General features: G+C 32.9%; 1 protein-coding gene across 5 annotated transcripts in view; it reads left to right on the top strand.

Moving 5' to 3' along the window:
* EPHA5 (EPH receptor A5) overlaps positions 1-26,812 on the top strand; it is a 349,973-nt gene that overhangs the window by 223,634 nt on the left and 99,527 nt on the right. The gene's annotated exons all lie outside the window — the stretch shown is intronic.

Consider the following 26,812-nt stretch of genomic DNA (forward strand, 5'->3'; position numbering starts at 1 on the left):
CACCTATGTTTACTTAGTGGTAAAGATAAATTTCTGTAGGCATATACATTATATTATTTTTATTTTTTTCCAATGTTTTATTTTATTTTTTTAAGAGACAGAGAGGGACAGAGCACGAGCAGGGAAAGGGCAGAGAGAGAAGGAAACACTGAATCCAAAGCAGGCTCCAGGGTCTGAGCTGTCAGCACAGAGCCCAACGCAAGGCTTGAACCCATGAAAGTGAGATCTTGACCTGAGCAGATTTCGGAAGCTCAACCGACTGAGCCACTCAGGCGCCCCTGTACATTTTAAATTAAGTAAATATTATAAACTTACTTTTTGAAAAAGTTTGTGAGTTTACAAATGAACTATGGAAGTATTGGCTTTCTCACACCATTAATAATATAAGATGATTTTATTTTTATTATTTAAAATATTTTTAATGTTTATTTGCTTTTGAGAAGGAGAGAGTGAGCACGTGAGGGGCAGAGAGAGGGAGACACAGAATCCAAAATAGGCTCCAGGCTCTGAGCTGTCAGAATAGAGCCCAATGTGTGGCTCAAACCCAAGAACCATATCATAACCTGAGCCAAAGTCGGACGTTTAACTGACTGAGCCATTCAGGCACCCCAATATAAGATGATTTTAGATTTTTTTTAATTTTGCCAACTGGATCAGTAATGATTTAATCTACATGAAGCAAAGCACTTTTTTCATATTTATTGGTTATTTGCATTTTCAATTAATTAGTCTATATTATTCATTTTTAGTAGAGTGTTAGAATGTTCTGATGATATAAATAATATGGTAAATTGAAATTATTGGGAAATCAAGAAGCAAGTATATTGACAAGCCTTATCATCTTGAAAATTGTTAACTTTCTATGTCTGAAACAGTGAATATATTTTTGATAGTTAAATGGTGGAGAAATAAGTTTGGAGGCAATAAGTCACTCACGGTAAAATAACATTTGGATGAATAGTTAATAAAGGCCTTGGCAGATGATAGACAGAAATCCCAGCCCTACTTGCTTCTACAATGCTTAATAAGTTGCACACAAGGCAACCATCAGCTTCTTCTCATCTTTCTTTCCAAACTACCAGCCCAAACACATAACAGTGAAAATGGCTAACAAAATGGCTCTTGAGACTCGGCTTTCCTTCTTTTCTCTCTTCTCTCTCCTCCCAGACATGAGAACCCTCCTTGTAGTGGTACCCCTCCCTCCCCCAAAAATACCTCTTGATTTGCAAATGACTGGGTGAGTAATAAGCCTTTGAACTTGTGATTGTCAGATTTGGTGTGATGTGTTTTGACATTCAATAGCTTTAAAAGGGGGCATCTACAGACACAGTAGTGAGGAAGGTCAAACCTTAGCATTAATGTAGCTCAAAAAAAATAATGTTGGAAATATCTATTGAAAAATAACAGACAGAACTCATTTAATTGAAGTATGTGTTTCTATTATAAATTAATAGAAAATAAATTTATATCTCTTCTGACAAGAACAGAGAATTCCACCCTGTGTTTGTTTTTCTTTGCAAAAATTTAGGGAAAATATTAATATATTTTATAAAAACAATAGATTCATCTATTTTCCATAATCTTATTCTTTCTGCATCATTATTACTACAACTTTGTAGACATAGTATTAAAGTACAATATTTATCCAGATCTCAGTCTCTCCTCTAGAATCTCCTCTTTTATAGCAATGTTCCTTTCTTAGTGTATTATTCATACATTATAAAGACCTTTTTTGAATTAATAACCCAGAGAACACTTTATTTATTTTGTTTGATAACATCTATATGAAACCTTTTTAGTAATATTCATCTTGACTGTGCATAAATGCCTTATGATGTTAATGGAAATATTACTGATATTGGAAATAATTACTTTCAAATAATTATTTAAAGATTATTAAGAGACAAAGAACTCTGTTTTACTTAACTATTTTCCTTTAAACTCTGTTGTATGTAAATATTACAGTAACATTTACAAAGACTCAATGTCAGAACATCTTGTGATATTACTGGCAAGTATCTGTGAAGAGAAATATTATTTTTGATAGCTAGAAAATAAGCAGTTAGTGCAATCTATAAGCTTTGCAAAAAATTAATGAAATAAAGCACATACAATACCATAGCTACCCACATAACAGAAATTCTTATAATGTAAGTGTATTTCCTACTTTTTAAAAACATCAAACATATTTATTTTGCCTATGTCAATTAAATACAGTTGATCCCAATCATTTTGCTTTCCTTTTGGTAAATGCAAACATAAGAGAAAATAGACTAATAAACGCATATCTCACACAGGTTGAACTGTGCTACTGCAATTACTAAAATAAATCAGGATAGTTTTGAAAAAGATCATGAATAATCAGCTCAAACTGCTAAGAAGACAAGCTAAAATACCCTGTTATCTCCATTATGGTTACTTGATCATGGATTCACATACATTTTCTTCCTAACTCAAATGTTTTTTATGTCACTTACTGTCAGAATCCTGTAATTCTGTTCAGATTTAAGAAAGAGGCTTCAACCAGCCTTTGCAAGTAAGAACTGTTAGACTATGTAGAATTTTAAAGAGTAATGGATCCTGATTCTTGGTATCTCATAGTTGGGGGGGGGCAGGGAAGAAAAATTTTTTTATGTTGAATGAAGATCATGTACCATTTATGTTAGGAATTAGAAACAACTAAAATATGCATTGACTAACCTAACTTGTATGATAAGTTTAAGCAATACTACGATGCTAAATATCTGGATTTCTTGAAGGAATATAAAGCAACTTGTACATATATGAAGTACCTAAGTATTCCAAGTTGTCCTGCCTCTTCTAGACACAACTCCTGCAATATAAATGGTAGCATCAGTGATGAAACATGTAGACTCTGATTTCACATTCTCCGGCTTTGATCAATCCAATACCATTTAGTAGCCTCTCGCTACTTCAGTATTCCCATATGTAAAATGGGCACAATACCAATACCTACCTCATGGGGTTGTTTTCGGATTTACAACAGTTAGTATACATAAGCGTTTGCTGTGTTTTAGTGAATTCAGAGTAGAGTTATACAAGTGTGTATGAATATAAGTTCTTTCATCTGTTTATAACGTAAACCATCTCCACCTGTCTCTTTTACTGGCCTCTTACTCAACAAGATTTCTGTGTCTTCACTTCTCTTTCATAATTATACAATATTATAATCTCTTGTGGTCATAACTTAATTTTAATTTCCTTTTTATTTTTTACTCATGTAAGCTAATATTCTTGTTTTTTTTCCTTTTTCTTTTTTTTTAAGTCTAAAACCACTAGCCATCTTGTAGCTAACTCTAAAAATTAATTTTTCAGTTCCAAACATGCTTGATATCTCTGTGGAATTTGTCTCTACTGTTGGCCTCCAGACTTTTGAAATGTTGTACTCAGTCAGTTGAACAGAAAAATCTTGACGGCTGGCATAACATGTGTCTGATAGGGTAATGAAAGGAGGTGTTACCAGAAGCATAGAGTCAAGCTCTTTGTATGCCAAGCTAAGGGCTTTGAACTTTATAGGTGATGACAACCCTGTACCAACTAGTGGCAGTTTAAGTTGTCTAGCAAGATTGCAAGGCCTTGAACTATGGTAGCATTGTAATAAAGATGAGGAAAAATTAAAAAAACAACTTAAAGTGACTCAGTGGATATTTGTCATCAATTTAATTTGTGATTAATTTGTGATCAGTTTAATATTTGGATATAGCGAGCATGATATCCTTGAAGTTTTCAACTGGGTATGTAATTATTTTTCATAAGCTATCTGGGGGTAGTGGTTGTAGGGTTTGAGTGTGAGCAGTTAGAGCATTGTAATTCCCTTGGAAGAAGAACACACTTTATTTAAGAAAAGATAGTACAATTGATCAGGGCCCAATTATCTTTTCTTCTTTTCTATGAAGAGCAATGATTTTATGGTTTCTTACCATCTCATTTGATCCACAATCTCCTTTCCATCCCAGATATCCTACACAGTTTGGCGGGGATATCATCTTACTGTGCCATTTTCATGATGGTAGTTTCTTTATAATTGTGCAAATAGACTGTGTGTGTGTTCACATGTACCTGTGCATGCATATTTTCTTATTTACAATACAATTTAACCTCAGTCTAATTTACAAAATCTTTAGTACTTTGGACCTGGCATAACTATCTAAATTTATTATCCAAACATTTATTAGTGAAGTACTTCAATCCAGAAGACAGTATCTTTAATGTGCATATGCTTTCTCCATTTTGCTATTTTGCATATATGAGCCTTTGGACATTTTTTTGTTTGTTTAAATTCCTTTTCTCTCTTATTTTCTACTTATTCATATCCTATCATTCAAGTCCCAACTAAAAGCAGTCTCCACCAAGCCATTTCAATCTCACTTGATTTCTTTTCATTGTTAGTAAGCAATTGTATTAATTTCATTGTTTAATAACAATGAAATAAATTGCATGCACCATCAGCACCAACTGCAGCAGTGTTAGTAATAGTAATCACAAACATTTACCAAGTGATTCCTGTGTACAATTGCTTGTATCAGGAAGTAGGGCGTAAAACTGTAGAAGACTTTGGGGCACCTGGGTAACTAAGTCGATTGGGCATCCAACTTCGGCTGAGATCATGGTCTCACTGTTCGTGAGTTCGAACCCCGTGTCAGCTCTGTGCTGACAATTCAGAGCCTGGAGCCTGCTTTGGATTCCGTGTCTCCCTCTGTCTCTGCCCTTCCCCTGTTCATACTCTGTATCTCTCTTTAAAACAAAAATAAATAAATATTTTAAAAATAAAATAAAATAAAATAAAATAAAATAAAATAAAATAAAATAAAATAAAAAAAATTGTAAAAGACCAGTCACTATCTTCAAAAGCTCATAATCTATTGGAGGCACTGGTTTTACACCAAAAATAAAATTTTAATAATAATAATAACAATGACAATACAAACTATCCTAATTATAACATCAGTGATACAGCATATTATCTGGTTTTTAACTCTTATTCCAGCTTTCTTTCCTGCTTTTGCCTACAATGCATATCCTTCATGCAAACATCACGAAGTGTGATATAACATTTTCTTAGCACTTAGTCATTGTACTTATATTCCTTCAGTCCAAATGGTCCCTGCCCTTTTTATCTGATAGAAAAATTTCCATTTTAAGCTTTAGCTCATGTATTTCTTTATTTAAATTCTTTCATAATGCTCCTCAATCCCATGTGGTTATTCACTACCTTCCTTTTTGTTTCCACGGTCTTCAGCTTATATTTTAGAAGCCAGATATGGGAGGTCATTCCAAACAAGATGAAAATATATAAAAATATATACATGTATGTATGTATGTATGTATGTATATTTATATACATGTATATACTTTCACATTTACATTAACAATTATATTCATATATATAATTCTGAGAGGTAAATGAGCTTGCTTGATTGATTTAACTGATGTTAACTGATTTAACTGATGTTAACATCAGTTAAATCAATCAATGGGTATGGGGGGAGGAATTCACGTAAGAATAGGTTGAAAAATCAAATGTGATACACTACCTGATATCACTAAAATATTTGAGTTAATGGTATGATTATTCTTGGTGGTCTCTTGATCATTACATTAATGGTTTATAGATAAATCAATAGTATTTTGAATGTAGCTTCACAAAAGCATGAGACTTGGTTATGTTGTTCACTGCTGTTTTTCCAGCAATTAAAATAGTGCCTGGCAAATGGTAGGTTCTCTGCAAGTAATTAATTAAATGGAAGAATGATTCTACTATGATGTTTTATGAACAGATAAATACTGTTTTCAATTCTGAAACCAGAGGATTTCATTTCTGACACTTTTTTAAAAGGGACGAGTATGAAGCCTTTGAGATTTGATAAGACACCACAGGAAAGAAAAAGGAAATGGATGCTTAAATTTTAGCCCTGTACATCAATGTGTTTTTTAATATAGAGATTTTTATTGTGTTAGTATTAAATTTAATATGGCTTCAAATACCTATGACCTTGGAGTTAAGTGAGACAAACATAATCCCAATTTTACAAATGAATACAGTAAGACACTAGTAGGATTTCTGATGCCACTACTTTTGGACAGAACTTAAGTTGGGTTCCAAATTCATTCTAGAATCCAAGATGGAATCAGTTTCATACTGGGAAGTAACAGAGTTGAAATCCTGTGAATGAATTTGTCGTTGGCAGCATTGGTAATTTGCTTCTACATCAGAAATTTAGGTCAATTATTAATTATAGATTTTTTTTATAAAAGTATCATTGGTTGTGAAGTTTAGTAACATATCATCAATTGTATCATGTTAATATTTAATAAAAATGGAAAGTCTTTTATTACTCTTTATGGATTATCCAAAATTTGATGTCTTTTTATTAATGAAGAACAAATGTTCTTAAGAGGGCTTAAGGCCCTCTTGGAAAGTTTTCCCAGAACTTGTTAGGACTGATGGCCACTGAATACAATAAGAAATAGTCTCTGATTGGCAGGAAGCCAGAGATTCTTTGTGAGAATTTATAAGCCCAGTATGACAGCTCTGTTTGCCTTCTTCGCAAGAATATTCTGAGCTAAGATTCTAGAATAAGTCTGAGAAAGATGTCTTTGTAATGTGTGGATAAAAAGGGAAAGTGAAAATATTGGTTTTTAAATATATTTTTATCTTGTGTAAATATTCATGAAATCACCCTTTTACTGTATTTAGGCACACTTACAAAAATTAGCACATCATTCATAAATTCCTGGCAATGAACACTGTAAAAAGAGATTTCTTTCCTCCCCTACCATGTTATTGTGATGGAAATATACAGATCAAAAGCCTGGTACCATTTACTCATGAGAGGATAAAAAGAAAAGAGATGAGTACTGAATTATGGGGAAAAAACAACCTTAGGCATTATGTAATTGATCAAAAAGTCATTAAACTCTCCAAGTCCCAGTAGGTGCAAGTTAGCTATGGATAGATAATCTCATGTCTAAATAGCCAAAGTTAGTTATGGTTGCGGTAATTCCTATATTTGTATGATTTCATGCTGATTTGACTGTTTAAAATATGCACATTTAAAAATATCTACAGTGCTACTGAATCTAAGAATATTTTACTGAATTTCATGCATACTGTGAAATGAAAAATATTTAATTTTGTCTCAAGTTAGGGAACTTCTGACACACATGTGGGGCCAAATTATCTTTGTTTTATCAGACTCTTTGGGGTTGTTTTGTTTTGTTTTATCAGACTCTTTGGATCACCCCATCAATACCTCCATCATTTTTATATGGAGATGATTTAATTATAAGGAAATAAACCATTGGATTGTGTAAGTAATGTATTTTTAATTTTTTTTTAATGTTTACTTATTTTTGAGAGACAGACAGAGACAGAGAACGAGCAGGGGAGGGGTAGAGAGAGACACACACACAGAATCCAAAGCAGGCTCCAGGCTCTGAGCTGTCAGCATAGAGTCCGATGTGGGGCTTGAACTCACGAACCACGAGACCATGACCTGAGCCAAAGTCAGATGCTTAACAGACTGAGCCACCCAGGTGCCCCTGTATTGTCTAAGTAGAGTTTTAAAATAGAAGGGAACAGATATAGATTTAATAGGAAAGTGCCTCTAAGAAGATGTCTGTCCCTTGATTAGTTACACTTTTTGTTCTTGTTTGTAACACTACATTAGTAGACTTTGATAAATAGTTGATCAGAAAACAAAAACATTTCTCCAAAATATTAAATACTATATTTGAAGAATACAAATCATTTCATTAAAATTATCTGTATAGAGTCTCCACATTTTCTAGTTATATTTCATCAGATCAACTTCACCTCAAAAGATGAAGCTACCCCAAATGACCTACGTCCTGTAACTATAGGTCGATTTCAGCAACTCTCCTCTCTAAAGCTGCTTAGTTGGTCTCAATAAATAGAACTTGTTCTTGTATCAAACTATTACATAATTAACTGTTGTTATCCTTCTCCACTGAGAATAATATAGTGTCTATTATCAGGTGATGAAGTGTTTAAATTCAATACTCACAGTATAACAAATATTTAGGACCCAAGAGTTGAAAAAAAAACATGTTTGGGGCGCCTGGGTGGCGCAGTCGGTTAGGCGTCCGACTTCAGCCAGGTCACGATCTCGCGGTCCGTGAGTTCGAGCCCCGCGTCAGGCTCTGGGCTGATGGCTCAGAGCCTGGAGCCTGTTTCCGATTCTGTGTCTCCCTCTCTCTCTGCCCCTCCCCCGTTCATGCTCTGTCTCTCTCTGTCCCCAAAATAAATAAACGTTGAAAAAAAAAATTAAAAAAAAAAACATGTTTAAAAATTTTTAGATTAGGTAATTTTCACTAATGCAGATATTTAATTAGCCTGATGGTCAAGACACATTACCATGTATCAGGGCTTCTCTGATCAATTCCAGAAGGACTTTTCTTTTTCCTCCCAGTACTTCATTGCTATGCTTATAGAATTTTTTTAAGTATCAAAGAAAATAGCAGAGATACCCTGCTCTACAATGTTAATTTTACATATAAAAAGGCTCAGTGATTTGTTCCTAATGCTAAGATAGTAGCAGAGCCAGAATGGAAGTTCTACTTATTCTCTGATCTGTTTTTAGTAACCATAAGAACTTTTCAGAGAACAAAGAGTAGGGAGTAAACAGCCTATCTCTAGAAAAATGCTTCAGAATATTTCTAGGATCTGTCAATCCAGTTGGATATCCCAGCTCTCTATGGTCATGTGAGTTAGTATCAAGGTCTGTAATATTTTGATTTCTTAGTTTGTGCTACACTTAAAAAATCCTTTGAAGATGAAATAGACCATATAAATGCTATTACAACTATTATGCCTTCAAGCATACTTCTTCAACTAAATTCTGCAAATATTATTCTTGGCCCATAGGTGTGGTCTAATCAATGCAACTACTTCCTCTCTGTGCTGGAAAACCTATAACAGTGGATACAAAGCAAATACTGATCCCAAACACCTGTGACACAAATCTTAAACTCTCAATGACAATAAGTTGTGATTAATTATGTGTTAATAAAACATCGTGAAAGTTCATGAACTTGCCTAGGGTCCATATTTAGTTTAGGACCAAGTGTTAGTCACGATTTGGAAATTATAGTCAAGATTTGACTTGCCTTTTCTTTTATGTGGTCATTATAATGTAATATTGGCTGTTGATGTTAAATTCCTTTACCTTTATATGCCACAATTTGTATACAAGGAAGATAAGATAATGGAGAAATTATAGGGACCCATATTTTTTGTGTTGTGTCATTTACATACTTCATTTTAATTATTATATCTTAATACAGCATTGTGTCTGGCTGGAGCATTTAATTGAAGTAACTGGAAAAGTCACAAAAATTACTTCTGAACAGAGCATTCCCTGGGTTGGGTACTTCATGGTCTAATAAATATTAGTAATCATTTTAGGTTTAATGTTACAATTTAATTCAAGGGGGAAATTTCTGCTTCCTCAATTAGAATTTATAAACATTTGATGAAATATTGTAGTAATTTCTGTAGAAGGCACGTTATGAATGGAAAAGTGATTTGGAGGTGAAGCAAAGGAATTTTTTTTTAATATTTTGTAATGTTTCAAAGAGAATTTGATGAATTTTCGAGAACAAAAACCTGCATAAATGAATGCAAGTGAGATATTAATGTGCTGTGTTTAAGTAACTCTATGGAAAGTGTTTGGAAATATGTATATAAAATATAATTCAGTAGGTGCATTTGACAGTTCCATAACAGAGATGTTATCATAAATATATTGCCTTAAAACATATTATTATGTGGAAAGGCAAAGCCTATAAAGTGATACAGATAAAACCCAACAAATTATATACAGAATATGTATACATGTGGTAGGTTGAATAATGGCCCTACAAAAATGTTTCTATCCTAGTCCCTGAAATCACTGAATATGCTACTTTACATGGCAAAGAGAACTTTGTGGATGTGATTAAGTTATGGATTTTAAGATTGAACGATCACCCTGTATTATTGGTGTGGGCCCAATATAATTATGACAGCCTTTATAAAAAAAGAGGCAATAGAGTTAGAAGTAGAGAAAGATATGTCTGTGGAACCAGAGGCTGGAGTGGTATGCTTGGAAGGTAGAAGGGGCTAGAGACACGGAAGTGGAACCCTCTAGAAAGTGGAGAAGGCAAGGGAATGATTTCTTTCTGAAACCTTCAGAAGGAATGCAGCTCTATCCATACCTTTATTTTAGACTTTTTCCCTCTTCATGAGAATACATTTGTTTGTTTGTTTGTTTGTTTTTAAGTCACTAAGCATGTGGTAGTTATAGCAGGTAATAGGAAACATATACAATAGGGTGTTGTGCCAGGGCTATGTTAAAATGTGTCTTTGTGTCTGACTGTCTGGGAGAATGAAATCAAGCATTATATGCCAATATTGTAGCCAAGGTATGTTTATCATAGCACATTCTAAGGAACTATCAAAAATATTAGCATGGTCTTAGGTCTTGGTTTCACCAAATTAAGGTATAATAATTAGGGCCTTGGGATATTTTGTTGTGTATGTATTACTTTTTAATATGGAGCCTTTCCTAAATTTTACCTTGATTATGTCTGGATTCTATTGTTACAGAACAAGCAATATGTTTATATTATTGAAGTCATTTTTAAGGTCACAAAAATACAAAAAATTATATTAAAAGTAAACATCATGTGGTATTTTAGTGAACTATAAAGAATCTACTTCAGTCCTAAATTGTGCCTAATATTTCCTTATTTTGCTCTGGGTTAGGTACTTAATTACATATGATGCTTTGAAATCAGTGGGTGAAGTTATTATTATATATATGTATATATGTGTATGTGTAACATACATATATTCAGATATATACATATGGTATATTAATACATATAATCTGTGTATATATAATATATATTCATAAGTATATCTATATAATGAGATACTTAGTAAAATTAATTCAAAGTATGCCTCATTTATATACAGAAGTAGCAGGTGAGTTATCTTTAGAATCAGACATATCTGGGTTTAAATCCTAACTTCACTGCTTATGAGCTATTAGTACTGAAAACATAGATGCACTAAATATACTTACATATATATTTATGCATTATATATTTACATATGCATATATTTATATATGCACATATACATTTATATATGTATTAGTGTGTTATATACTATATAAATTTATCAATTTGTATAACATGTTTTACCTGCTTTCTCAAAAAATAAGATACAGTATGCTCTAGGCAGATATAAAAGCAGTAGTAGAAAGTGAAAGCTAATGGACTAATGTCAATGATGAAGAAAAATGACGAAAAGTTTAATTGAGAGAAGAACTCAACACGGCAATCTAGGGCTACTTGAGATAATTCTCAACCAGAACTTATGAAATCTCCTGACTGTTGTTTCCACTAATTAACTGTAGACATTATAAAGAGATGCAAATGAACTTTGCTTCCACTATTTTTAAATGATTTTGTTGGGTCACAAATGTCTATGCCTTGTTTCACTTCTGTATGTATAGTGATTTTTCTGCATAACAGGCGATTTTGTATAACCATGTCTTTGAAAAGCACAATAAAATTATATTTATTGTAATTCTTAGTAATTTTCACCTGCCCTGATTGTCCCTTCTATTCATAAGAATTTGTTAATCTGGTTTCATTTTTACTCATAAGAGAGAATGAACTTGTTAAGGTTAACTGAACTCAAGTTTACTCCCTTTTGGCATTTAAATAAAAGCTAACAGAAAAGTAACAATGGCATTTGTCAGTCTCACCCATAGATTTTGAAAAACCAAGGTTCTATTATGTTTTTAATGATGATATTACATCTTCACCACTTGTCAATAGTATTTTGTAGCAGTTTCTTGTTTCACTCGCTTCTTGATTGATTGGATTCCACCCCCCAACCCCCCTTAGGCACCTACCATGTGCTTATCTTTTTTCTAGTAACAGAGGATACAAAGACAAATTAGGCCACTCACTGTACTCAAGACTTATGTAGTCTGGGAAGCAGGTTAGTAGAGGAATAGTTTAACTTTCCATATTTGTGGTGTATAATACTCTACCAAATAATTTATTTTTAATATTCCAGTTTTATGATCACTTGCCAGGACACGTGGAGTTGTTGACTGCGATAATCCAAGTGACTAGTCTCTGACACATACTGGTTTTTCAGTAATTATGAAAGAAGGAAGGGAAGGAAGATGAGTGGAGGATTTCTGATATCATTCTTTTTCCCTCAGGGGGCCTCTTAAAAGACCCTGTGATAGAGAGAGTGGTAGATGGTTTGAGACTTGGGGAAAGGAATATGCTGGGAAATAGGAGAGATTTACATGACACCTCCACATCCTTTCTGTGTTACTCTATAGCACAGACCCTGATTGTTCCAGTGTAACTCCTTGCAAGTTATTATTTATTTACCATAAAGCATCAACGTTGTGAAATATGTATTTATTAAATATATATAAATTAGAGGATATTCATGGTTCTCTGTATGATAATATTTGTCTCAAAGAGTTTAACTGCACATTTCTGAGTGGCAGAGAAGACTGAATTGCATCTAGCTTGCAAAAAAGTGCTCAAAATCCGTAGTCCATCTGGTCTGTGGTGTCACACATGGAGAGCAATCATTACCTATGTACCGTTAATGCTTGTAAGGATTGTGATTTACCTTAGGGCTTTTTTCTAAGAAGAAAATTTTTAGGTTTCATCAGTATGGAAGTATATATAGGGAGCTCTCACACATTTGTATGTTTTATTCTAAGTGTGTTAGGGTAGTTAAAATTGTTTCGAACAATTGCTTTAGGTTATGCAACTCAGAATAAGACACAATTATATGTCACCAAGTGCATATTGTGTGTACGACAATAAAGGGTTGCCTATTTTTTTTATTACAGATTGGTTGTTTACATTTTGTTTTCTGTAATTAGCTTTGGAAGACACTATAGGAATTGAATGAAAATTAAGACATTGAGCTATGTAAAGGAAAATTAGATATTGTGAGTAATCTTTAATATAATTTGATGCTCAAGTAAGTACTGAGTGTAGCATCTCTATTATGAAAGATTCTTTCATTGTTCTATGGTACACTATTTAAGAATGCAAATTCTGAAGCTAGACTTCTTAGATCTGCCAGTTCCTGATGGGCTGATTGGATAAGTTACTTAACTTCTTGGTACTTCAGAAGGGGATGGTATTAGTCCTTACTTCCTAGGGATGTTAGAAAGATTGAATGATTTAATGTGTATAAAGTGCTTAGACTTTAAAGCACATAATATTTACTATAAATGCAATATGTCATCATTGTGAGGTAATTACAATAGCTGCTTTATCCATTTATACATCCATAAATGTATTTGTTCATTTATTTAGCCAACATTTGTTAAACATTTGTCAAAGCAAACTTTGGACTTAGTTCTTTCTAATAGCTGAAATTTTACAAAATATATCATCTTGGGCATTTTACAACCAGAATTTTGTTTGTTTGTTTGTTTGATATTGTTTTTTGGTAAATGTGAACACAAACTACTATTCCAGGGGAACCAAAAATATACAACTTTTATGTCGTTTGAACCTCTGATGACAAATGGATAGTGCTTTATTTTGTTGGCCTTCAGAATTTCTGTGTGATAACTCTAAGTACAAAATGGGTTTATGTGCCTCTTGAATATTGGCTAAGATTTTCCACAACTTGAAGAATATGTGGGTTTGAGTCCCTGAAAATTAGTCCCATGGTAAGGACCAACAAATTAAATATCTGATAGCATTACTAATTTGGAACAGAATATCTTGATTTGGCTTTCCTCTGGACTCAAAAGGTTGACTAGCTGTAATCACTAATCTTGTATTCTTTCTAGTTATAAGCTGTCATGTCACTGCTAGAAATTACACTCTTTTAAGATATTGTGAATGGGATGTTTATGAGATCAGCTTATAAGTATCACTCAGTTCTCTCTGGTTATTTTGTAGTCATAAACTTTAAATTTTGTTTGTTTCCACTGGCACAATTTCAGATTTTAAAGGAGTATTGTCAGATGGCCTTAGAAAGAATATATTTAGAGAAAGAAGTTGTGGTGGCCTTGAATTTTAATGATATATTAGGAATCTAATATATTTTTTTAAAACCGTAAGTAATAAAAGATAACTTATTATCATGATTTTTGTTGAATTAAATAATTCCTGTTACTTGCATAGCTATGTAAAATTAAGAACAATGGGAAATGATAAAGGATAAAACATGAGCTACTTATGTTTATAATGTATTTATTTTATTCCTTAAAATGCTAGATCAGACTAGTTTTGACTGTGAAAATCTTGAAGTAATTAAGATTTGAATTGCAGTTTCCATTGTATGTCTTTGTTACTGTTAGTGGATTTTTCTGTGGTTAAGTCCTTTTATAATACATATTTATAAGAAGACATTACTTTTTATGAAAAAAAGAAAAGTGTGCTAACCTAATTACTATTTATCCACCTAAAAAACTCAATATCATACCTTCTATTAAGGTTTAATATGGATAAACAATATTGAAAATTATACATAGAACTATAGTCCTTGAATATAATGTAACTGAATAATACTGGGTTGATTAAGGTTTTCCAACTGTGCCACATCATTTACTAGACATAATTTTTTTAAAGGATACTGTAAAAATTGTTTAAACTCTGTTTCTCATAAAATGGGTACTGTGGTTATTGAGATTAAATAATCATTGACATGAAGGCCACTTTGTGTACTAAAAATTCCATTACAGAGTAATAAGGAATAAATGGAAAACAAATTCTATGATAATTTATTTGATTTGGGATTAATTTTGTTATCCAGACAGAGGCATGTTGTCATTTTACACATTGTTACATTTAATATTTGTTTTTGTAATTTGCATGATTGTTTTGGAAAACGGTGACTATAAATGCCAGTGATATAGTTGTCTATTTTTATTATTGCCATTTACTTTTCTAATTAACACCATTGTGAATACGACTTCAAAATGATATTTGAAGCATATGGTTTAATACTATTAAGTCTGATCATGCCAAAAATTACTTCTTTGCAATTAAGTTGCTTTTATTGCCTACTGAAAACAATTAATTTTCAATATCTTATGATTTTCAAGTCTTTGAAAAAAAACACACCATACCTAATGGGACGTTTTAGTTCATAGGTTCTTTTTATCAAAAAGGATATCATCTCTCTACAACTACTGACATTTAAGGCCAGGTTTTTGTGGTATGGTCTTTCAAAACTTCACTGAGCTCATATATCAAAAGATCCTGTTGCAGGCTCTTAAAATGGAATGATTGTAGGTTTTGTCCGAATGAGCAGATTGAATTTTTATTTGAGAAAGAAACTGCTAAAATGCCCTCTTTCTTTAGAAGAGAGTCTGGATACCAGGTGTGTTGAGAATGCACTGAAGTTATTTTTCTTGGTCCAGTAGCATCAAATGACAACGTAGTGACAAGTATATATTATATGTAGAATAAGTGTGTGTGTGTGTATATAATATATATGTATATATATATGTATATGTATAATTTATATTCTGTATATAATATGAGATACAAAATTTATGACATAATATGTAGTGAGTGTGTATATATTTCAAAATATATGCCTTTTCCATTTTAACAACTTCAGATATGTTTGTAATTTAATTAAACTGTATTTCTCATTAATTTAAAAAAATCTTATTTTTTTACCTTCAAATAATAGATGTTTACTCTAAAGCTTTAAAACTGGCATAATTTCTGCTCTTTGCAGACATTGTTCTCAGCACTATCCAAATATTAGCTCACATGCTCTAAAGGCTCAGTTTGAAGCATTTTTTTTGTTATTTTTTTTCTTTTTTTAATTTTCTTTTTTACTTTTTTAAATTTACTTCCAAATTAGTTAGCATATAGTACAACAATGATTTCAGGAATAGATTCCTTAGTGCCCCTCACCCATTTAGCCCATCCCCCCTCCCACAACCCCTCCAGCAACCCTCAATTTGTTCTCCATATTTATGAGTCTCTTCTGTTTTGTCCCCCTCCCTGTTTTTATATTATTTTTGTTTCGCTTTTCTTATGTTCATCTATTTTGTCTCTTAAAGTCCTCATATGAGTGAAGTCATATGATTTTTGTCTTTCTCTGACTGACTCATTTCACTTATCATAATACCCTCCAGTTCTATCCACGTAGTTGCAAATGGCAAGATTTCATTCTTTTTGATTGCTGAGTAATACTTCATTGTATATATATATACCACATCTTCTTTATCCATTCATCCATCGATGGACATTTGGGCTCTTTCCATACTTTGGTTTTTGTTGATATTGCCGCTATAAACATGGGGGTGCATGTGTTCCTTCGAAACAGCACACCTGTATCCCTTGGATAGATACCTAGTAGTGCAATTGCTGGGTCATAGGGTAGTTCTATTTTTAGTTTTTTTTTTTTTTTAATTTTTTTTCAACGTTTATTTATTTTTGGGACAGAGAGAGACAGAGCATGAACGGGGGAGGGGCAGAGAGAGAGAGGGAGACACAGAATCGGAAACAGGCTCCAGCCTCTGAGCCATCAGCCCAGAGCCTGACGCGGGGCTCGAACTCACGGACCGTGAGATCGTGACCTGGCTGAAGTCGGACGCTTAACCGACTGCGCCACCCAGGCGCCCCTATTTTTAGTTTTTTGAGAAACCTCCATACTGTTTTCCAGAGTCGCTGCACCAGCTTGCATACTGTAGTTGGACTAAACCAGATTATGTATGAATGAACAAACAAATCTTTACCAAAAATACTAATGGATCAGGAAAATATTAAATATAGGAAAGAATAATACCCAAATGAAGAAAGACAAATATGGTGACAGAGATCAGGGTATAACAGTCAATAATAGTGAGCTAAAGGTTTAGGACAGCAGCAGTTCACAGAACATTAGCACTAATCCAGTTTCTAACCTCAGTTTTCTAAATTTATATAATTAGGCTAAAAAAATAACTAATCTTAGCATGGTTTACCATTAGTGATTCCCAAATTTTACTAGTAAAATGATTCAGTTAGAGAGTCTTTATTAAAACTTGGCCCCAGTCTGACCACCTAATTCAGAATTTCCTGGAAAGAAAACTAATGATCTATATTTTTAGGAAAAACTGGCCCAGGCCAACCTGGATAATAAGAAGCTCCTAAATATGATGAATTATGCATGGCAGGGATAAGGGGTGGCTTCCAGCTGGCAGATAGTGACAACCCAGATGTCCAAATTTTGACCTCAGAATCAGTTATTAGATACTTGTATTATTTTTTTAGAAATTGTATGCAAATAAACTAATACATTACTCATGTAGAGGGACTTTTGTAGGAAAGTAAAAGAAGTGTTGTCTGAGGAAGTTTTAACACATTCATGGACTGTCACAGACTGAGAGGATTTCAATGTTGCCTTGTTTGGCTTTCTCAAAGCTTTAAGATTCAAAATACAGGTATATAAGTCAAATGCATGGAGATATATTATTTTTAAATACAAGTAATAAATTCATGGTTCTGTCTATAATCTATTTTTGTCTACACAAATAACATTGGGTAAGTGACTGATGAATGGTATTTTCTTATTCCACTTAACACAATTAAGTTTTATATTTTCATCATATTAATTCTCTTATTTTTATAGACATTCTATCCTAAGTGAACTATTAGTCACTTCAAAATTCAAAAACTTTTCAGCGCAATAAAAAAAAATCTATAATTATCAAGGAAGTTTGCCTATAAGTATTTATTACTATAGATTCATGAAATTCACTGGATGTAGAATATCAAAACATCTCTCTACAGTACTCTGCCTTTTGATCTCACCCAACATTTAGAACAGTGACAAGTTCAGAGAAGAGGCTAGAAATGATTTTGATTGATGGAATCATTTAAGAATTATGGAGAATCCATTATTGAAGTCTTCTGAAACAACTGACTGATATTTTACAGCTGATATTATTACAAAGGGTATTTATTTGGCACCCACCCTATATCTGATATTATACAAAGAGAATCATATTTCAACATTACAAAAAGATGAGTTTGTATCACTGATACTACTTTAAATATAAAAAAGACATTTATAGAGGTTAAGTAACCTAAACAGGATCACACAGCTAGAAAAATGATTGGCTGCCAAAGGATTTGAAGCCAGTTTTGTTTGACTTGAAAGCTGTGTCATGGCACTCTTTCCATGTGGGGATAGTGTACCTTAAGCTAGCTTTCCATATTTGAAGAGGTAGGACACATTCTGCTTTACATATGATGGCAGCATTTTGTATATCATTGCTTGACCTGCTGAGATTTTAGTGATTTCTAGTTATACCATTATCAATAAGTCAAACAGACATAGATTAGCAATTCTTTAACCGCTAGACATACATACTAGAATTGAACAATTAAGTAAATGTTCAGTAGATGGTTGGAACCACTGTTGGAATTTGAGGTTATAAATAACTAGTGTGGAAGCTATGATGACCTGTGTAGTAACTGATTAGAGTTGGTAATATCAGTATACACTCATGTTCCATTTAATATTCATATGTATGTAGATATAAGTATATATCTATAGATATACATAGGTTGACATAAACACATTTAGTTCCCAGCTGTATGACTTGAAAGGAGAAGCCATGACACCCCAGTAGCAAAGAGCATATCTGGATCTTGGTTTCTAATAACATTCTCCAATAGAAGAAACCAGCGCTCTTAGGAGAAAGGACTGATTCTAGAACTGGGTGCATCTGATCTACTAGTGCCATAAAGTAAATAAAAAATATATATATTATATTATATATTCATATATAAATTAAATATTAAGTTATAATATAATATATAATATATATTATATTATTATCTAATATGTATATATTTATATATATATTCTATATATATTCTATTCTAACCTGAGTGTGGTCTTCTCTTCCCATTCTGACCATAATAATATAATTTAATATATTTATAATATATTATATATAATATAATATGTAACAATATAAATATAATATAAATATATTAAATACAAATATACATGATATTTATATATAAATATTTGTGTGTGTATATATATATATATATATATATATATATAAAGAAAACCAACAAACCCACAATGTTAAGGGTGTATCAGAGAGACTGAAAGAGTAAACCAATGGTCAAAGTTTTAACAATTTGAGTTGCAAAATAAAGTATTAGATTTTATACCAATGTATAAAAAAATTCCTTGCGTTTACATTGATATAAATATGTGATTAAACAAACAAACAAATAAGGAAGAATGGACAAATCTCATATGCAGATAACTTATGCAAATACTCTGGCCTCAAGGAAGTACAGTATACTCCCCATTCCTTAAGTGCAGGCTGTACATAGTGACTTCCTTCCAAAGATTAAAGTATGGAAAACTGGAAAAAGAAACTTGATTAACACTACTGCAGTTGGGCAATCAAGGTTAACCTAATAGTGATGGTATACTGATAGTATGTACCCTTGATACGATGTAATAAAAAGGAGCTTTACCCCAAAAACCTTATAACTCTAATCATGAGAGAAAACATCAAATCAATAATGATTGAGAGGTATTCTAATTCTTATAAGTATACTAAAAAAAAATGTCAAAAGCACCAAATCATACAAAGTCTGAGAAAGTATTACAGCCAAGAGGATCCTAAGGAGACACGGCGACTATACCATGTAATCTGGTATACTGGATGGAATCTTGAGACAGAACAAAGATAATAAATAAAAACTAAGGAAATCGGAATAAAGTATGGACTTTAGTTAATAATAATGTGTTAATAGAATTTCATTAATTGTGACAGATGTATTGTTTACACTGTTGTGAGATATTCCTAATAGGAGACACTAAGTGTGGGATATGTGGGAACTTCCTGTACTCTCTTTATTATCTTTCTATAAATGTAAAAATATTTTAAATTAAAATAAATTAAACAGACAAAAACATTAACCCATAATGGGAACTGTAACTAGCCTGAAGGATCAGTACCTTGCTTATCATACTATTAGTTAAATGTCAGCTCCACCATTGAAGCTGTAATACAGAAACAAATGGAATGTTCTCACAGACCCAAAATGTGAAATTCAGAAGTTACATAAATTGTTTTGTTCTGTTCACAACGTGATTTCTTTAGTATTTTTGTTCTTCGTGCCCTATGGCAGTAATACTTCTATGATTTAACATCATTCAGCAAAAATTTACAAGCAGAAATGCTCTGAGTCATCATTCTCATTTTGTGCCATGCTCACTTCATGAAAGCTCGAACAGGTAAAGAATGAGCTAACGGTATCAGTGGGAAGATGACTAACATAAATTAAACATGCCCTTGATGCTGACAAATCTGCTTACAGTTATTATTATTATTATTATTATCATTATAATTATTGAGACAGAGAGAGAGACAGCGAGAACATGAATGGGGATTGGACAGAGGGAGAGGGAGAGAGAATCCCAAGCAGGCTCCACACACGGGCTTGATTCCACCACCCTGAGATCATGACCTGAGCCAAAATCAAGAGTCCAGTGCTTAACTGACTGAGCCATCCAGGCGCCAATTGCAGTTATTTTAATGTGCATAATATCTGTAAAATACTTTACAAAAGTAAAGCACTGCCATCCATAATTTGTGCATCATCATCATGTCCTCAGGAGCTGTCAGTGTCCCCACTTTCATCAGCTTTACCCAAATGAGTCAGAGAGGTGTTGTCACTGAGGAAATTATTTCTGAACTTTACTCCTAAACTATTCTAACCTGAGTGTGGTCTTCTCTCCCCACTCTGACCAAGCTGTAAAGAATGCTATTTAGTCTCTGAGAAAACCCAGTCTGGAAAACAATGGTGCTTTTTAAATAGAGTCATCTTTGAAAGCTACATGATTTCTGTTTAACTCTGATGGAGGTAAATAACAAAGTATTCCACTTCAGGCTAATTATATCTATGTTAATATTTAGTTGATAACCTCACTTTGAAATGGTTTATTATTTTTTTAAAGGATTGGTTAAATTTTATTTTATTATTATTTTTTTTTTAATTTTTTTTTTCAACGTTTATTTACTTTTTGGGACAGAGAGAGACAGAGCATGAATGGGGGAGGGGCAGAGAGCGAGGGAGGCACAGAATCGGAAACAGGCTCCAGGCGCCGAGCCATCAGCCCAGAGCCTGCCGCGGGGCTCGAACTCCCGGATGGCGAGATCGTGACCTGGCTGAAGTTGGACGCTCAACCGACTGCGCCACCCAGGCGCCCCGGATTGGTTAAATTTTAAAATAAAACACAAATTCCAAAATCATAAGATCCTAGTGTATGCACTTAAGATGAGACAAACTCAGTTTTGTCTGATGATGTCATACATGATCATGTATGTATTTCCCATTCATTCAGCCATGCCATGCACCGATTCAACAGATATTTCTGAGATTTCTAGATGCCAAATAACTTTCTGGAAATTTTTTTTTATAGCAGTGAGCTAAACCAAATTAATTCCAACCTTCATGGAGCATACATACTAAATTCAATTTATGAATAGCAAAGGGGCAGTATCATCAACTTGTTACTGTTTCTACTTCTGTATATTTGCTACTTTGCTATAAACACTATGATAAAGTACAGAGTCCATAGCTTACTCTTTTCTTGTTTCCTTGTCTTCTGGATGCTTCTTCCATAGTGCCAACTATGGCGTGACTTTCCCTCATTGGGAAACCAATAAGGAATTTGAACCTATGCCAAAATATGACTGTGAGAACTACCTGTCAATTACAATTTCCATAAAAGTAAACAAACTGCAATTTCAAAGGTACTTTTAGAGAATTTTGGTTTATATGCACAGTGAGCGTTCTTTATTATTGCAGAAAACTCTGAGGAACTGGATATGTTTGAGAAAACAAGATAAAACTGAATATATGAACCCTCTGAACCTGAATATCATAAAGCCCATGATTATAAGAATAAAAAATTACACAATTCAAGTTACAAAGTCATTATCACCCTGTTATGGGTATATAAAACACTAGACAGTTAGCTAAGTTTTGTTTCCTACAGGTTGTATCTGTTTCCATTTATTTTAGTATGTGTATGAAAGACACACTTCACCCTTGAGTTTCATAGTTGATTTTGTTGACACAATAAAATAATGTTAAAAGGTTTTATAGATATCACTTTGATTGTTATCAATCATTTGTTCCATACATATATATGAGACTCTCCTCTATCCCGGGCATTGTTCTAGATATAAGAATTCAACAATGAATAAAATAAACAATATCCCTGTCCTCATAAAAATGACATTCTACTTGAGGGATTGAAAAAAACAAATCTGTAATTCAGATATGTATATCAAGTACAAGATATGTAGTGCAAGTACAAGAGCTAAGGAGAAAAATAAAATCCTGAAGGAGCAGAGGGCATGGTGAGGAGAGAGGGGCAAGGGTGAGAATTGGTTACTCAAATCATAGAGTGGACAGACAAGGTCTCAGTGGGAAAACCACAGGAGAGGGAGAAAGCCTTGGAGAAGTCAGGGTGAGAAGCACCTCTGATGCTGGAATACCAAGTCCTTAGGCAGAAGTGTGTCTGAGGTGCCCTAAGACCAGACAGCTGGGACAGAGCTAGCAGGAGATGAAGTAAGAAAAGATACAGGGTGCCAGAAGATGTGAATCCTTGTGTGCAGTTTTGGATTTGTCTTTTACTGTTTAGTGAGTAAATTATATATATTTATATATCATATTATGATATAATATAAAGTATATCTAAATTCTGTATATAATATGTAAATTGCATATATGTATATATAACTTAATCTCACCAGATGTTTGATGTTGTTCAGATAGGGCTATGACTCTGGCTATACACTATTCCCTATGGCTGGCATCTTTTCTACCTTATATGTGCGTTATACATATAATATACATATAATATATAATATATATTATTACTCTCCTTTTCTCTGCACACATGCACACACACGTGCACACGCACACCACTCATTAGTCCATGATAGTCTTTCCTGTGTCTTATCAAAGCTAAAAATTGCAAAGGTAATGATCACTTACATCAAGAAAGATACTAGCCATCACATATTTGTATTGTCACACCCAGAATCTATACAAATATCCATAGATTGACAAAACGGATGTTAAATCAAGTATCCACATTATTGGAATCCAGACACATCTAAAATAGCATATATTTTTCTATTTTCATTAGAAAAGCCATGTAATAGGCACTGACAGATAGCAATGAACATCGTAAGTAATTGTGACTTCTAATAAAATATTTGAGGGAGATGGAAATGAAGGAATTTTTTATGAAACTTTAACTGACAAACAATATTATGTTAGTTTCAAGTGCAAAAGATAGTCACTATTTGTATACATTATGAAATGATCACCACAATAGGTCAAGTTACCATCTGTCACTGTACAAACTCATTACAATATTATTGATTATATTGCATCCCCCTGACTTATTTATTTTATAACTGTAAGTTGATACCTTTTAGTCCCCTTCACCTATTTCACCTATTTCCCTGTCTCTCAGCTCTTTAGCAACTGCTAGTTTATTCTCTGTATCATTTAGCCTGTTTCTGTTTTCTGTTTTATTTTTTTTAATTCCACATATAAGTGAAATCATATTTGTCTTTCTCTGTCAGACTTATTTCATTTAGTATACTATGCTTTAGGTCTATCCACATTGTCACAAATGACAAGCTTTCATTTTCTTATGGCTAATATTCCATGTGTGTATACACATATACACACATGCACACCCACAAACATACACGTATACATATATACCAGGCACATACCATATGTATCACATAAGTAAATATATATATACATACATATATATCTTTATAGTATATAACATATATATAGTATAGCATATAACATATTTTATAACTTTTCATCTAATGATGGACACTTAGGCTGCTTCTTTATCTTAGTTATTGTCAATAATGCTGCAATGAACATAAAGATCTTTTCAAATTAGTGTTTTTCACCCTTTTTTGGGTAAATGCCCAGAAGAGGAATTGCTAGACATTATGGTAGTTCTATTCTTTAATTTTTTGAGGAATCCCCATGTTGTTTTCTTTTTATTTCTTTTTAATTTTTTTAACATTTCTTTATTTTTGAGACAAAGAGGCAGAGCATGAGTGGGAGAGGGGCAGAGAGAGAGGGAGACACAGAACCTGAGGGAGGCTCCAGGCTCTGAGCTTTTAGCACAGAGCCCAACGCGGGGCTGGAACTAATGAGTGGTGAGATCATGAGCTGAGCCGAAGTCAGGTGCTTAACCCACTGAGCCATCCAGGTACCCCACCATATTGTTTTCATAACAGCTGTACCAGTTTATCCACCAACAGTACATGAGAGTTCCCTTTTCTCATATCTTTGCCAACACTTGTTATTTCTTGTCCTTTTGAAAATAGCTATTCTGACAGGTATGAAGTGGTATCTCATTGTGGTTTTGATGTGCATTTTTATGATGATTAGTGATGTTGAACATCTTCTAATGTGCTTGTTGGCTATCTGTGTGTCTTTGGAAATGAGTTTCTTCAAGTCTTCTCTCCACTTTTGTTTTAATCAGGTTATGTTTTGCTGTTGTTGTTGTTGTTGTTGTTGTTATTGAGTTGTATGAGTTCTTTATATATTTTGCATATAACCCCTCATCAGATATATCATTTGCAAGTAACTTCTCTTATTCAGTAGGTTGACTTTTCATTTTGTTGATAGTTGCCTTCACTGTGCAAAGGTTTTATAGTTTGATGTAGGTCCATTATTTTTAAGTTTACTTATTTATTTTGAGAGACAGGGGTGGGGAGAAGGGGCAGAGAGAGGGAGACAGAATCTCAATCATGCTCTCCACTATCAGTGCACAGGTGGATGCAGAGCTCGAACCCATTTACCATGAGATCATTACCTGACCTGAGATCAAGAGTCGGACTCTTAACCAACTGAGACACCCAGGGGCCTCAAAAATCCCATTATTTTTTTTAAAGTTTGCTTTTCAGGGTGCCTGGGTGGCTCACTCAGTTTAGCATCTGACTTCAGCTCAGGTCATGATCTCACAGTTCATGAGTTTGAGCCCTGTGTAGGGCTCTGTGCTGACAGCTCAGAGCCTAGAGCCTGCTTCAGATTCTGTGTCTCCCTCTCTCCCTGCCCCTCACCTTACTTTGCTCTCTCTCTCTCTCTTTCTCAAAAATAAATAAACATTTTAAAAAATTTAAAAATTTTGCTTTTATGCTTTTGCCTGAGGAGGTAAAAATATCTTAAAAAAACACTAAGAATAATGCCTATGTTTTTCTAGGAGTTTTATAGTTTCAAATCTTATATTCATGTCTTTAATGCATTTTTAGTTAATTTTTGTGTATGGTGCAAGATAATAGTCCAGTTTCATCCTTTCACTCGGCTTATTGAAAAGACTATCCATTCCCATTGTATGTTCTTTCTTCACGTGTCATAAATTAATTGGTCATATATGTGTATATTCATATCCGGACTTTCTGTTCTGTTCCATAGATTTATATTTCTGTTTTTGTTCCAGTATCATACCATTTTGATTACTGTATCTTTGTAGTGTAGTTTGAAATGAAGAAGTATGATACACCCAGTTTTGTTATTTTGGCTATTTGGTGTGTTTTGTGATTCTGTATGCATTTTAGGATTATTTGTTATAATTCTATGAAAAATGTCATTCATGTTTTGATAGGGATTGCACTGAATCTGTAGACTGCTATAGGTGGTGTGGACATTTTAACAAAATTAATTCCTCCAGTCCATGAGTGCAGCATATCGTTCCATTTATTTGTGTTGTCCTCAATTTCTTTCTTCAGTGTCTTATACAGACCTTTCACCTCTTTGATTAATTTTATTCTTTGGTATTTTATCTTTTTTAATGTCATTGTAGCTATGATCTCTTAATTTCTCTTTCTGGTAGTTCATTATTAGTGTATAGAAACACAATAGATTTCTGTGTATTCATTTTATATCCTGGAACTTGACTAAATTAATTTTAGTTTTGATAGCATTTTTGGTAGAGTCTTTAGCTTTTTCTATATATAGTAAGTATCATGTCATCTGCAAATAGTGACACTTACTTATTTTCCAATTTGGATGTCTTTTATTTCCTTTTCTTGCCTAATTGCTGGGGCTATAACTTCTAATATTATATTCAGTAAAAGTTGTAGGAATAGGCATCATTTTCTTGCTCCTTACTTTAGAGGAAAATATTTCAGATCAGATTTTTTTCTGCTATTGTTTTCGAGAAATATTACAAGTTTAATAACATGTTTGAAGGCAACCCTCACTATATTTAAGATATGATTTTATCAAGGATTATAGGACCCATATCATTATAAAATTATAAAAGAATCTTAATGTTGTGAAAATATGGTAATATAGATAATCATGTGTACTAGCTTAATGGGATATATTATACAGAGTCAATACATTTTAGAAACATGGAAGATATATAAGGTCATCAAAAACATCTTTATTCCATAAGGAGAGTGATAGTTCATTTATGTTTCTAAACTTCAAAGAAAAAAATGTAGATGTAGGATTCTATATGACTATAGTTTTAAAAAAAATTCTCAAGATACTTGATTTATATTTGTAACACACTTTACAGTCTATAAACATTTTTGTTACATAGAGAAAGTAAAATTGTTTTCAGGTTAAAAGAAAATTTAATTGTTTATTCAGTTTTTTGCTAAATTGTTAATGTATAATCACATTATATACTAAGAATGCCATTATAAATTATACCACCTTGTAA

Source organism: Prionailurus bengalensis, chromosome B1, assembly GCF_016509475.1.
Source record: "Prionailurus bengalensis isolate Pbe53 chromosome B1, Fcat_Pben_1.1_paternal_pri, whole genome shotgun sequence".
In the NCBI taxonomy this organism is placed as follows: domain Eukaryota; kingdom Metazoa; phylum Chordata; class Mammalia; order Carnivora; family Felidae; genus Prionailurus; species Prionailurus bengalensis.